The 13,464-nt window shown below is 37.9% G+C and overlaps 1 protein-coding gene and 1 pseudogene across 4 annotated transcripts in view; one reads left to right on the forward strand and one right to left on the reverse strand.

Annotated features, from left to right (window-relative positions):
• The window catches only part of GAB2 (GRB2 associated binding protein 2), a 193,974-nt gene that overhangs the window by 63,706 nt on the left and 116,804 nt on the right, over nucleotides 1-13,464 (reverse strand). The window lies entirely within an intron of this gene.
• Nucleotides 608-6,930, forward strand: LOC112928722 (large ribosomal subunit protein uL4 pseudogene; annotated as a pseudogene).

Here is a 13,464-nt window from a genome sequence, read left to right on the forward strand (position 1 = left end):
AGAGAGAGAGAGAGGACTCAAAACTAGAAATGAAGGAGGAGAAATAACAATCGGTACCATACAAATACAAAAGATTGTAAAAGACTACTACAGAAAATTATATGCCAACAAACTGGACAAACAATTGCCTAGAAGCAATGGATAAATTTCTAGAAACACACAATCTTCCAAAACTGAATCAAGAAGAAATATAAAGTCAGAATATCTCAATTACTAGTAACAAAATAATAATAATAATAAACTCTCACAAACAAAAGTCCAGGCCAAAATGGCTTCACATGTGAACTTTACCAAATATTAAAGGAAAGTAAATACCTATTTGCCTCAAACTATTCCAAAAATAGAAAAGAAAGGAAAGCTTCCGATTCATTCTAGAAGATGAGCATTACCCTGATACCAAAACCAGAAAAAGATAAAACAAAACAAAACTACAGGCTAATATCTCTCATGAACATAAATGCAAAAATCCTCAACAAAACATCAACACACCAAATTCAACAATGCATTAAAAGGATCATTCAAAAAAATAAAAAATAAAAGGATCATTCATACTTTTCCCATAAGAGCCACAGGGTGGAGAGGGGCATGATCCTGTCCTCTCCCTGAGATGGTATATACTCATCCTGATATAAGTGTACTCCAAAAAGGGGAATCATATAGCAAAAATATTACTTGCCTGCTGTGTTCAAATCTCCCATTTGGCCTGTTATTGCACAAAAACAACAGACAGCCATATATTGTAACTGAATTAGCAGGTCATCAATCCAGTGCTGAGTCTTGTACTGGTGAAACCATGGTTCAAATTCCCAGAATCCAAGGCAGTGAGACCTACCATTCTGGCGAGAGTGCTCTTGGAAATGCGTGTTGTTGGGGCCGTATGCTGCACCAACCAAAACGTGGTGCTCTTGGCACCACAGAGTGAACACAACACAGAAGCGATATGCCATCTGCTCTGCACTGGCTGCCTCAGCCTTACCAGACTGTTCATGTCTAAAGGTCATTGTATTGAGGAAGTTCCTGAACTTACTTTGGTGGCTGAAGATAGCATCGAAGGCTACAGGAAGACCAAGGAAGCTGGCGTTTTTTGCTTCTTACAAAACTTAAAACCTGGAATTATGTCAAAAAGGTCTATGCCTCGGGGCATGTGGGTGGCTCAGTGGTTGAGCATCTGCCTTTAGCTCAGGTCATGATTCCGTGGTCTTGAGGTTGAGTCCTGCATCAGGCTTTCTGCAGGGAGCCTGCTTCTCCCTCTGCCTATGTCTCTGCCTCTCTCTCTGTCTCTGTCATGAATAAATAAAATCTTAAAAAAAAAAAAAAGGTTTTGCCTCTCAAGTGAATGAGAGCTAGCAAGGGCAAAATGAGAAACTGTCATCATATTCAGCCCAGGGGACCCTGCATCATTTATAATGAGAATGGTCTCATCAAGACCTTAAGAAACATCTCTAGAATTACTTTACTTAATGTAAGCAAACTGAACATTTTTGAAACTTGCTCCTGGTGAGCATGTGGCACATTTCTGTATTTGGACTGAAAGTGCATTCTGCAAGTTCGATGATGTATATGGCACGTGGTGTAAGCCTGTGTCCCTGAAGAGTAACTACAACCTTCCAATGCATAAGATGCTTCATACAGACCTTAGCAGAATCTTGAAAAGCCCAGCGATCCAAAGAGCCCTCCACGAACCAATGCAAGAAGATTCATCACAGAGTCCTGAAGAAGAATCCACTAAAAAACCTGACAATCATGTTGAAGTTAAACCCATATGCAAAGACCATGGTGCGGGAGCACCATTCTTTGCTAGGCTAAGAATCACAAACTCCAGGTAGATAAGGGAGCAAAAAGCCCTAAAAGTCAAATCACATGAGAAGGGGGTTCCAGGCAAGAAGCCTGTGGTAGAAAAGAAAGGAAAGAAAGTTGTTGGTGTTAAGAAGCAGAAGAAACCTTTGGTGCAGCTGCCAAGAAACCAGCAACCAAGAAGAAGCCTGCCGAAAAGAAACCTACCACAGAAGAAAAGAAGCCTACTGCAGAAAAACTTGACTTTGTTTTTAAAAACATAAAAACTAAAAAAAAAAAAAAAATTAAAATAAAAAAAAACATAAAAACTTACTTGATAAAAGTCAAATCATTTTGGACAGCTAATTTTGAATAAAGATCTGATCAAAGGCAGTGAGGGAAAAGAAGGATTATTCATCACAATCAAGTGGCATTTATTCCAGGGATGCAAGGATGGTTCAATATCCAGAAATCAACCAACGTGATATATCACATTAACAAAATGAAGGATAAAAATCATATAGTCATCTCAAAAGATGCAAAGAAGGCACCCAGTAAAATTCAACATCCATTTTCATGGTAAAAACTCTTAACAAAGTTGGTTTAGAGGGAACATACCTCCACATAATAAAAGCCACAGATAAAAAACCCAGAGCTAACATCATATCAATGGTGAAAAACTGAATGCTTTTCCTTTAAGACCGAAAAAAGACAAAGATGTCCACTCTTACCACTTTTACTCAATTCAGTACTAGAAGCAGATAAGAAAAATAAAAGGTATCCAAATTGATAAGGAAGAAGTAAAACTTTCACTATTTGCAGATGATATGATACGATGTGTAGAAGACCCTAAAGAATTTACCAAAATACTATTAGAATTGATAAATGAATTCAGTAAAGTTATAGGATAAAAAATTTAATATACAGAAATCTGCTGTATTTCTATGCAGTAATAATGAAGTAGCAGGAAGAGAAATTGAGAAACAACTCCATTTACAATTACCCAAGAAAAATAAAATACCTAGGAATAAACTTAACTAAGGAGGCAAAAGACCTATACTTGGAAAACTATCAGAAATTAATGGAAGAAACTGAAGATGATAAAAACAAATGGAAAGATACATCATGTTCACAAACTGGAAACATTATTATTGTTAAAATGTCCATACTACTCAAAGCAAATGACAGATTCAATGCAATCCCTATCAAAATTCCAAAAAGATTTTTCACAAATTAGAATAATAATACTAAAATTTGGATGTTACTACAAAAGACCCTGAATAGGGAGCCTGGGTGGCTCAGTGGTTGAGTGCCTGCCTTTGGCCCAGGGCGTGATCCTGGAGTCCCAGGATCGAGTCCCACATTGGGTTCCCTGCATGGAGCCTGCTTCTCTCTCTGCCTGTGTTTCCGCCTCTCTCTGTGTGTCTCTCATGAATAAATAAATAAAATCTTAAAAAAAAAGATCTTGAATAGCCAAAGCAATCTGAGAAAGAACAAAGCTGGAGGCATCACAGCCGCAGATTTTAAGATATACTACAAAGCTATAGTATTCAAAACAGTATGGTACTGGCACAAAAATAAGCACATAGATAATCGAGCAGGATAGAGAGCCCAGAAAAAAAATCTCATGCTTATATGGTCAATTAATCTATGAAAAAGGAGGCAAGCATATACAATGGGGAAAAGACATTCTCTTCAATGGTATTGGGAGAACTGGTCAGCTACATGCAAAAGAATGAAATTTCTTACACCATACACAAAAACGAACTCAAAATGGATTAAAGACCTAAATATGAGATCTGAAATCATAAAACTCCTAAACAAAAACATAGGCAGTAGTGTCCTGAATATCAGCCTTAGCCATATTATTTATGGATATTTTTCCTTAGGCAAAGGAAACAAAAGCAAAAATAAACAAGCAGGACTAAATCAAAATAAAAAGCTTTTGCACAGTTAAGGAAACCATCAACAAAACAAAAAAACAACCTACTGGGTGGGAGAAGATATTTCCAAATTATTTATCTAATAAAGGGTTAATATAAAAAGTATATAAAGAAGTTATGCAACTCAATGGCCAAAAAAACAGGGACCTGAGTAGACATTTTCCCAAAGAAGACATACGGATAGCTAACAGACAAATGAAAACATGCTCAACATCACTAATCATCAGGGAAATCCAAATCAAAACCATAATGAATTATCACCTCATACTAGTCAGAATGATTATTAATTAAAAGAAATAACAAGCGCTGGTGAGGATGTGGAGAAAAGGGATGTGCACTGTTGGTGAAAATGTAAATTGGTGTAATCACTGTGGAAAACAGTATGGCAGTTCTTCAAGAAATTAAAAATACAAATACCACATGAACTAGAAATTCTACTCCTGAGTATTTATCCACCCCTGCAAAAAAAAGCCCCCAAAAACACTAATTTGAAAAGATATATGTACCTCTATATTCATTTCAGCATTATTTACAATAGCCAACACTTAAATGAATAAAGATGTGGTGTGCACACCCACATACACACGAATGTCACTCACCCATTAAAAGAGTGAAATCTTGCTATTTGTGACAACATGTATGGTGCTACAAGGTATTCTGCTAAATGAAATAAGTCAGAGAAAGATAAATACCACATGATTTCTTTTACTAGCAGAATCTAAAAATCAAAACAAGCAAACAACAATAAAAAACCAGAAACAGATTCATAAATGTAGAAAACAAACCGGTAGTCACCAGAGGGATGGGAGTTGGGGATAATGTGAGAAGTAGTTGAAGGGGTTGAAGATATATAAACTCCCAGTCATAAAATAAATAAACCACAGAGATGAAAAGTACAGGCTAGGGAATATAGTCAGTAATACTGTAATAATGTTGTATGATGACAAATGGTAACTATACTATCATAATGAATGTTGCATAATGTATAGAACTGTCAAATCACTATGTTATACACCTCAAACTAATAATATTGTATATCAAGTATACTTAATAAAAACTTTTAAAAAGAAGATAAAAAGACAAGTTGAAGAGTGGGAGAAGATATTTGCAAACCACATATTCAAGAATAATATCTAGAACATATAAAGAACTCTCAACACTTAACAGTTAAAAGAGGCAAGCAATCCAATTAGGACAAGGGCAAAAGACATGAAAAGATATTTCACTGAAAAGAATATACAGATGGTAAATAAGCACATAGAAAGATGCTCAACAGCTTTCGTCATTCTGAAAACACAAATTAAAACACAATGAGATATTATTGCAGACCTAACAGAATGGTTAAAATAAAAAACTGTTAACAACACAAAATGCTGGCAACCAGGCAGAGAAAATGGGTCACTCAAACATCGTTGGTAATAATCTAAAATGATATAGCCTCTCTGGAAAATAGTTTGGTCATTTTTTTCTGTTTTTCTGTTGTTTCTTTTTTTTAATATTTTATTTATTTATTCATGAGAGACACAGAGAGAGAGAGGGGGGCAGAGACAGAGGCAGAGGGAGAAACAGGCTCCACACAGGAAGCCTGACGTGGGACTCGATCTGGGGTCTCCAGGATCACACCCTGGCCTGAAGGTGGCGCTAAACCACTGAGCCACCTGGGCTGCCCTTTGTTTTATTTTTCAAGAGAGAGAGGGCTTTCTGACACAGGGCTTGATCTCATGACTCTGAAATCATAACCTCAGCCGAAATCAAGAGTTGACACTTAACCAGTTGAGCCACCCTGGCACCCCTAGTTTGGCCGTTTCTAAACATGCAACTACTATATATCTCAGCAATTGCTCTCCTGGGTATTCATCCCAGAGAAATAATCCATACAGTGGATTTCATACAAAACTTGTACATGAATGTTTATTTAAGTTTCATTTATAATCGCTCCAAATTGAAACAATCTAAATGTCTTTCACAGTGGGTGAATGGTTAAATAAATTGTGGTACATCCATACCATAGAATACTATTCAGGAATAATAAAAAAAAAAAAAAAAAAAGAAAGAACAAAGTATTGACACACAATTTGAATTCATCTCCAGAGAGTTATGCTGAGTCAACAAAGCCAATCCCAAAAGGCTATATAAAGGCTACATACTGCATAACTGCACTTACCTATCATTTTTGAAATGGCAGAATTTAGGAATGGACAAAAGATTAGCAGAGGTCAGTGGTTAAGGAGGGGCTTAAGAGTAGGACAGATGTGAGAATGGTAATAGAAGAGAAGTATGAGAGATTCTTATGGTGATGGAAATGTTCTGGATATAGACTGTATTCATACCAACATTCTTGTTGTAATACTGTAGTATAGTTTCAGAAGATATTACCACTGGGGAGTCACCAGCAGAAGGCGAGTGGGGTCTCTGTGTTATTTTTACAAGTACCTAAGAAACTAAAATTATCTCAAAATAAAGCTTAATTAAAAAGAAACTGTTCTATAAGAGAATTAGAATGTTCATAGATGGGGTGGAGGGTGCCTGGGTGGTGCAGTTGGTTAAGTGTCCGAGTCTTGGTTTCAGCTCAGGTTGTGATCTCAGGATCATGTGCCCATGACCGGCTCTGCACTCGGTATAGAGTCTACTAGAGATTCTCCCTCTCCCTCTACTCCTCCCATTTGTGCTTTCTCTCTCTAAAATAAATAAAATCTTAAAAAAAAAGAGAAAAGAATGTTCATAGGAAATGTATTTGAAGAAAACCATAAGGAGGAAATGACTATTTCTCAGAGAAGAAAAGTAAACATCATGGAGAGAAAGGTTGTTAATAGCTGGCTAATGACCATGACCAGATCCAGCTGTCCTCAATCTTTCCCACTCAGGGATGGGGGTAGGATCTCAGGAAATCACAATGTGAAAATATGAATAAACTTCAGAGTCTGGGCTTCTGAACAGGGGGACACAAACTGTAGTAGACTAAGAGTCACTGGTATTTCTCAACTTTCCCAACTACATACCAACACTAGGGATTCTTGTATTATAAAGACAGGGCATGATTTTTGGCTTTAGAGAATAAAAGTTCCCAGATAGACAATAAAAATATACATAAGATGCCAGCTAGATTCTCTTGTTTTTCTGTGTAGTAGCCACTCTCCGAGATATCCACTTCTAGTACAGCCTTATGTGGTCCCTTCTCATGCTGAATAAGGATGACCAACAGGATATTGCATAAATGACAGTGTGTGACTTTGAAGGCTAAGTAATTAAAGACATGACAGCTTCTTTCCTGTTCTCCTTTGGATTGGCTGCCATTTTGTAAGGATACTCAAACAGTACTGAGGAGGAGTGCACATGGTAAAGACCTACCGCCTCCTGCTAGCCGTATAGATGAGCCCTTCTTAGAAGCATGTACTTCAGCCCCAGTCAAGCCTTCAGATGCCTGCAGCTGTAGGCAACTTTCTGACAGCAATTTCATGAGAGACCTTGAACCAAATCCACCAAGCTAAAGTGCTCCTGAATTCCTGACTCACAGAAACCATATGAAATATTAAGTATTAAAAAAAAGAAATATTAAGTATTGTTGTTTTAAGCTGGTAAGCTTTAATTTGTTATGCTGCTATAGATAACGGTACATTCTACTTTCCATTTCCAGGGCTAGGTGGGTATAACCAAAGGTAACCAATGAGAAGAAAGCCTTGTGTATTTAGAAAACTAAAAGCAGAGCCTAAAAGGTAGACTAATAGGCCGATGGAACAGAAGAATCCAGAAACAGATCCACACATACTTTGTCACTATTTTTATGAAAAAGGTGGGGCATGAACACCAATAAAAAATAAATTTATTAAAAAAAAAAAAAGAAAAAGGTGGGGCATTCTGGGTGGCTCAGTGGTTTAGTGTTGCCTTCAGCCCAGGGCCTGATCCTGGAGACCTAGGATCGAGACCCACGTCAGGCTCCCTGCATGAAGCCTGCTTCTCCCTCTGCCTGTGTCGCTGTCTCTCTCTCTCTCTCTCTGTGTCTCTCATGAATAAATAAATAAAATCTTTAAAGAAAAAAAAAAAGAAAAGAAAAAGGTGATACTGCTTTAGAGAAAAGAATGGTCTTTTTAATAAACAGTGAGCGGGGATCCCTGGGTGGCGCAGCGGTTTGGCGCCTGCCTTTGGCCCAGGGCGCGATCCTGGAGACCCGGGATCGAATCCCACGTCGGGCTCCCGGCGCATGGAGCCTGCTTCTCCCTCTGCCTGTGTCTCTGCCTCTCTCTCTCTCTGTGACTATCATAAATAAATAAAAATTAAAAAAAAAAAAAAAAACAACTGTGAGCGGTCATTTGATAATTATGGGGAAAGATTCTTAATCCTTATTTCATGCCATATGTGAAAATTAATTTCAGATCATTATAAATCCAAATGTGAAAGATACAACAATAAAGCATTTAGAGGAAAATGTCTTCATGACTTTGGGGTAGGCAAAGCTTTCTTGAATATTCAAAAGTTACTAACACAAGAGAAAAAGGAATCAATGGTACTACATTAAACTTAGTGTCTGGCCCCATCAAGAGGATGAAAAGCCAAGTGCATAAGAGGAGATACTTGCCATACAAATATCCAATGAAGGACTCAAATTCAAAATATATATTAAAAAAACCCTCCTACATATTAGCAAGAGAAAGACCCCTTGATAGAAAAATGGGCAAAAGATCTGAATAGCCGCTATACAAAAGAAGAAATTCAAAAGGCAATAAGCATATAAAAAGATCTTGATTTCATTAGTCACTGGGGAAATGCAAATTAACACCACTACACAACCACCTGAATGGTTATAACAACAAAGACTGATAATCATCATAAGCGCTGGGAAGAATATGGAGAAACTAAAACTCTCCTACCCTATTAGTAAGAGTGTAAATTGGTATAAACACTTTGGGAAACTATGGCAGTATCTTCTAAAGCTGAACATGCATCCCAGGACCCCACAATTCTACTCCTAGTAATTATGTACATATATCCACCAAAATACGTGTACTATATCATGCTTGCCTTTCTGCTCCATTTCAAACACTTATTGTGGATAGTCGGGACTATTGCCATACTTTCCTAACTAGTTATCCTAATAAAATACTTATAAATGTGTCCAGTTTAATCTTGAAGTTTTGAAAATCTCCAAAATTTTCATGACTCTCCATCATCTTCACAGCAAAGTTCAGTTTCTGTAGCTTAGGGTTTTTTTTTTTTTCAATTAAAATTTTTAAAGCTTATTTTTAATGTGTTAAAATATACTGAACAGAAAATTTATCATTTTAACTATTTTAAGTGTACAGTTCTGTGGCATTAAGTAAATTCACACTGTTGCAGAGCCATCAACACCATCCTACCTCAGAACTTTTTCATCTTCCCCAACTGACACTTTGAGTCCACTAACTACTAAACTCAGTATTCCCAGTAATTCTACTCAGTCCCTAAAAACCACCATTAAACTTTCTGTCTCTAGGGATTTGACTACTCAAATATGTGGAATTATACAATATTTGTCCTTTTGTGACTGGCTTATTTCACTTAGCATGAGGTCCTCAATGTTAATCCATGTTGTAGCATGTGTCAGAATTTCATTCCCTTTTAAGGCTGAATAATATTCCGTTGTGCGTATATGTCACATTGTGTTTATCCATTCCATCTGTTGATGGACTCTTGAGTTCTGTGGCTCAGTTTTAGGGCCTTTATAACTTAGCTCAAACCTACTTTTCCAACTAATTTCTACTCCTTTATTTATACTTTGTTATATATACACACACACATATCTATATACACATACACTGTAACTATTAAAACCAAGTTGAATTTTCACTGCTTCTTGGACATACATTTTCACCTCCACACTCTCAATTTCGTTATGTCTGAAAAGACTCCCAATCTTCCTTCTTTTCTAAATTCTCCAAAGTTTTGCTTATATTTCAATGCTACCCTATAATGTCATCATTTTTGATCATCCTTCGCCCAAGGTTCCAACATGTAGAGCTCTTTTCAGAAGAGAGGTTCTGGTCTTCGTCTTCCCCAGATCCTCACACAGGGCCTTCTTTCAGTACATAAGTACTCTTATTTATAGAACTACTCAAAGTAGCTAAATCTCATTAAAACACAAGTCTACATATTTATGCTTAAATATCTCATGAAACTTTTTCCTGTTTTCTTTTTTTTAAAGATTTTATTTATTTATTCATGATAGACACACACACACACACACAGAGAGAGAGAGAGAGAGAGGGAGAGAGAGAGGCAGAGACATAGGCAGAGACAGAAGCAGGCTCCACGCAGGGAGCCCGACATGGGACTTGATCCCACGTCTCCAGGATCACGCCCTGGGCTGAAGGCAGGCGCTTAAACCGCTGAGCCACCGGGGTTGCCCCTTTTTCCTGTTTTCAATAATAAACTATATTAAGTCACTTAAAAATGCCAAGTAGACAATATGAAGAGTTACAGGATATCACTTTCTACCTAATTCCTGGTGTAACCCAGCCAGGCAGAAGAAACACTATTTATTCAGATCAACAAAAACTCAAAGCAACAAGGCACAAAGGCAGAGAAATATGGAGAGCAGAATGAGGGAGATGCTGCAGAGTAGGAGGAGAAAACCTTCAGGCCAGAGTGAAAAGACCTGAATTACAGTCCCGGTTCTGCTTATAAACTTGGACAAATTTTTAATTTTCCCAAGCCTCAATAACCACACATATAAAAAGGGAAAATACAAAGCTAATATGATTACACAGTGTAATAAAGTAAAATTCAAAACCATCAAAGCATCTAGATAGAACTAAACTTGGCGGGGAGCCCTGGTGGCTCAGTGGTTTAGCGCCGCCTTCAGCCCAGGGCCTGATCCTGGAGACCCAGGTTTGAGTCCCATGTCAGGCTCCTTGCATGGAGCCTGCTTCTCCCTCTGCCTCTGTCTCTGCCTCTCTCTCTGTCTCTCTCATGAATAAATAAAATCTTAAAAAAAAAAAAAAGAACTAAACTTGGCATGGTAGTGCCAAAAACATAGTTCCTGAATCTAAAGCAGTCCAGGGAGATTCTGAAATCACGAAACTGGCAAAAGAGTTATCATTATAACAGATCCTCACATTCCCCACTCATTGTTCTTTCTACTTCATCATTAAGAAGCCAGTATTTTTTTTCCTTCTTCTTGCCCTGTATCATACATCAGCAACTCCTCTGAGTTTTGCCTTTTTGGGTCAAACGTGTGACTATCCTTTCAGTCTTTCAGGTACAAGAATCATCTACTTCCACTCAGTTCTTCCTGCTACTTCACTGCTCATGCCAAATCAACAAGGTCCTTTTACAGTATTCAGGAAAACAAGCCAATTCTGCTAGGTGTTTTGAGGGATACAGAAGAGGAAAAATCTAACCACTCCTTTCAAGTAATTTATGTGTTTAACAATGTTGCAGGAACAAAAGAAATGAACATATGTCCCTAAAATAAAAAGCAAATTTGGGGGAACCTGGCTGGCTCAGTTGGTAGAGTATGTGACACTTGATCTCAGGGTCCTTCAGTTCAAACCCTATTTTGCATGTGGAGCCTACTTAATTAAAAAAAAAAAAAAGCAAATTTTTAGAACTACCATAAAAAGAGACTAATATGCTGTTAGACAAGTTAGGCCACTGAAGCAGGGAAATCAAATTGAGTGGGGGAAGCAGGGAGAGAGAAAGAGAAATATGAATGAATATGAACAATGACAAAGATAGGGTATAATATATGGTTTAGGGAAGGAAAGAGAAATGTACATTTCTTATAGAGTACACAATATGACCAAGGCCTGGGGATGTGAAAATGTAAGACAAGTTCAACGAATATGGAAAAGTCTCTTTTAAATGTGGAAATGGAGAAAAGGAAGAGCTTGGTAGTTCTGGAAAGACTTGAACATAATGCTAAGAAATTTTGCCTTTCTCTTATTGGTAATGGGGAGCCACCAAAGAGTATAGCTCAGTAGAGACATGACTGTTGTTGCTGGGCTATTATCTGGCAGAATGATGATAATGAATCAGAGAAAGGAAAAATAAGAGGCCAATAAAACTATTTAGAAAGTTGTTATAGTAATCTGCAATCTTGAAAGAAGACAGCAAGAAGACAGAAAGGAAAAGACAATGTAAGTCACTTTATTCAACAATGGGGCTTAAAGAAGTATATGGTGGGGGGGTCTTCTCTCAGAAAAGAACTTTCCATTTGTGTCTGTGATTAAGAGAATGCCACCATCTTCTCTGATGAAACAGAAGTGACTGTCTTCTTTTTGTACCCAAATCCAGTAAAAAAAAAAAACAAACCATTTCACAACCATTCAGACCACAGACACGTACCATGGGTATGTATGACCTGGAAATTGCATCATGCCTTGCTTCTGAGCAGAGAGTGCATGTTCCACAGGAATTTGTTCTTTAGTTTAGGTTCCAAGGTAGCATGTAGCATGAGGCCATGATGTCTTCCTATTGCTTTTGGCACCTATGAAAACTCAGGTGGGCCTCAATTTAGCTTTACACTGGCCATAACACACAGGATGTTGTGTTCATTTCTGGTGGTGATAACGAGACTTTAAATCCTATGTTACTAGGATTCAGTTAGGTTCTGCCTGGAGTCACGATTATAGTGTTCTAAGACATAAGGGGCTAACATGTGGAAGAGCAATTTGATTTATTTTGGGTGATCCCATATACCAAAGTTGAACTAGTGCCAGCAGGCACACACTACTGAAAAGCAGATTTTTGCTGAGAGTGTTGGTAAGAATTTTTTGAAAGAGTGGTCCAAAGCAGGGCCCTTGGAAACTGGAGAACTACTCAGCATTGAAGACACTGAAGAGGAGACCGCCCAGGCCAGGGGTCAGCAAACTTGTTCTATAAAGTGCAGAGAGTAAATATTTTAGGCTTTGCACATAGTATAGTCTGTCACAATTACTCAAATCCATAGTGGCAGGGAAGAAGCCATGGATAATTTGTAAGCAAATGAGAATGGCTGTTTTTAAAACTATGTAGAAAAAGAAGGGATCTCTGGGTGGCTCAGAGGTTTAGCCCCTGTCTTCTGCCCAGGGCGTGATCCTAGATTCCCAGGATCGAGTCCCACGTCGGGCTCCCTGCATGGAACCTGCTTTTTTTTTTTTTTTTGGAACCTGCTTCTTCCTCTACCTGTATCTCTGCCTCTCTCTCTCTCTATGTGTCTCTCATAAATAAATAAAAATCTTTTTTTAAAGATTTTATTTATGAAAGATAAAGCAGGCTCCATGCAGGGAGCCCAACGTGGGACTCGATCCCGGGTCTCCAGGATCACGCCCCAGGCTGAAGGCAGCGCTAAACCACTGAGCCACCCAGGCTGCCCAATAAATAAAAAATCTTAAAAAAAAACACACACAAGAAAAACTATGTAGAGAAAGAGATATTGGGCAAGATCTGTTTGCCAACCCTTGGCTTAGGCTAGGGGTGGGGCAGGAGACTGAAAGGGGGCTCAAGCAGTGGATCAGTAGATAGACTAGGGATGAAGGTCTCTTTCAATTTTGAGAGTCTTATGTATTTTTAGCCAAAGAAAATCTAATATGGTAACATCTCATTCAATCAGATTATTCAGTCTTAAAACAGAGGGATGTGTGCTTCTAAATAACCCTCTATTAATTAGAATCCCCTTGTACTTGCAACTTTAACAGCTGAAAATATTTCTAAAACTCCAGAATCTCCTGCCCTGCCTTAGGTATTATACCAAAGATAACAGAACTTTTCTTTGATGACTAAGGACTTAGAGCCT

This window comes from Vulpes vulpes, chromosome 11, assembly GCF_048418805.1.
Source record: "Vulpes vulpes isolate BD-2025 chromosome 11, VulVul3, whole genome shotgun sequence".
NCBI lineage: Eukaryota > Metazoa > Chordata > Mammalia > Carnivora > Canidae > Vulpes > Vulpes vulpes.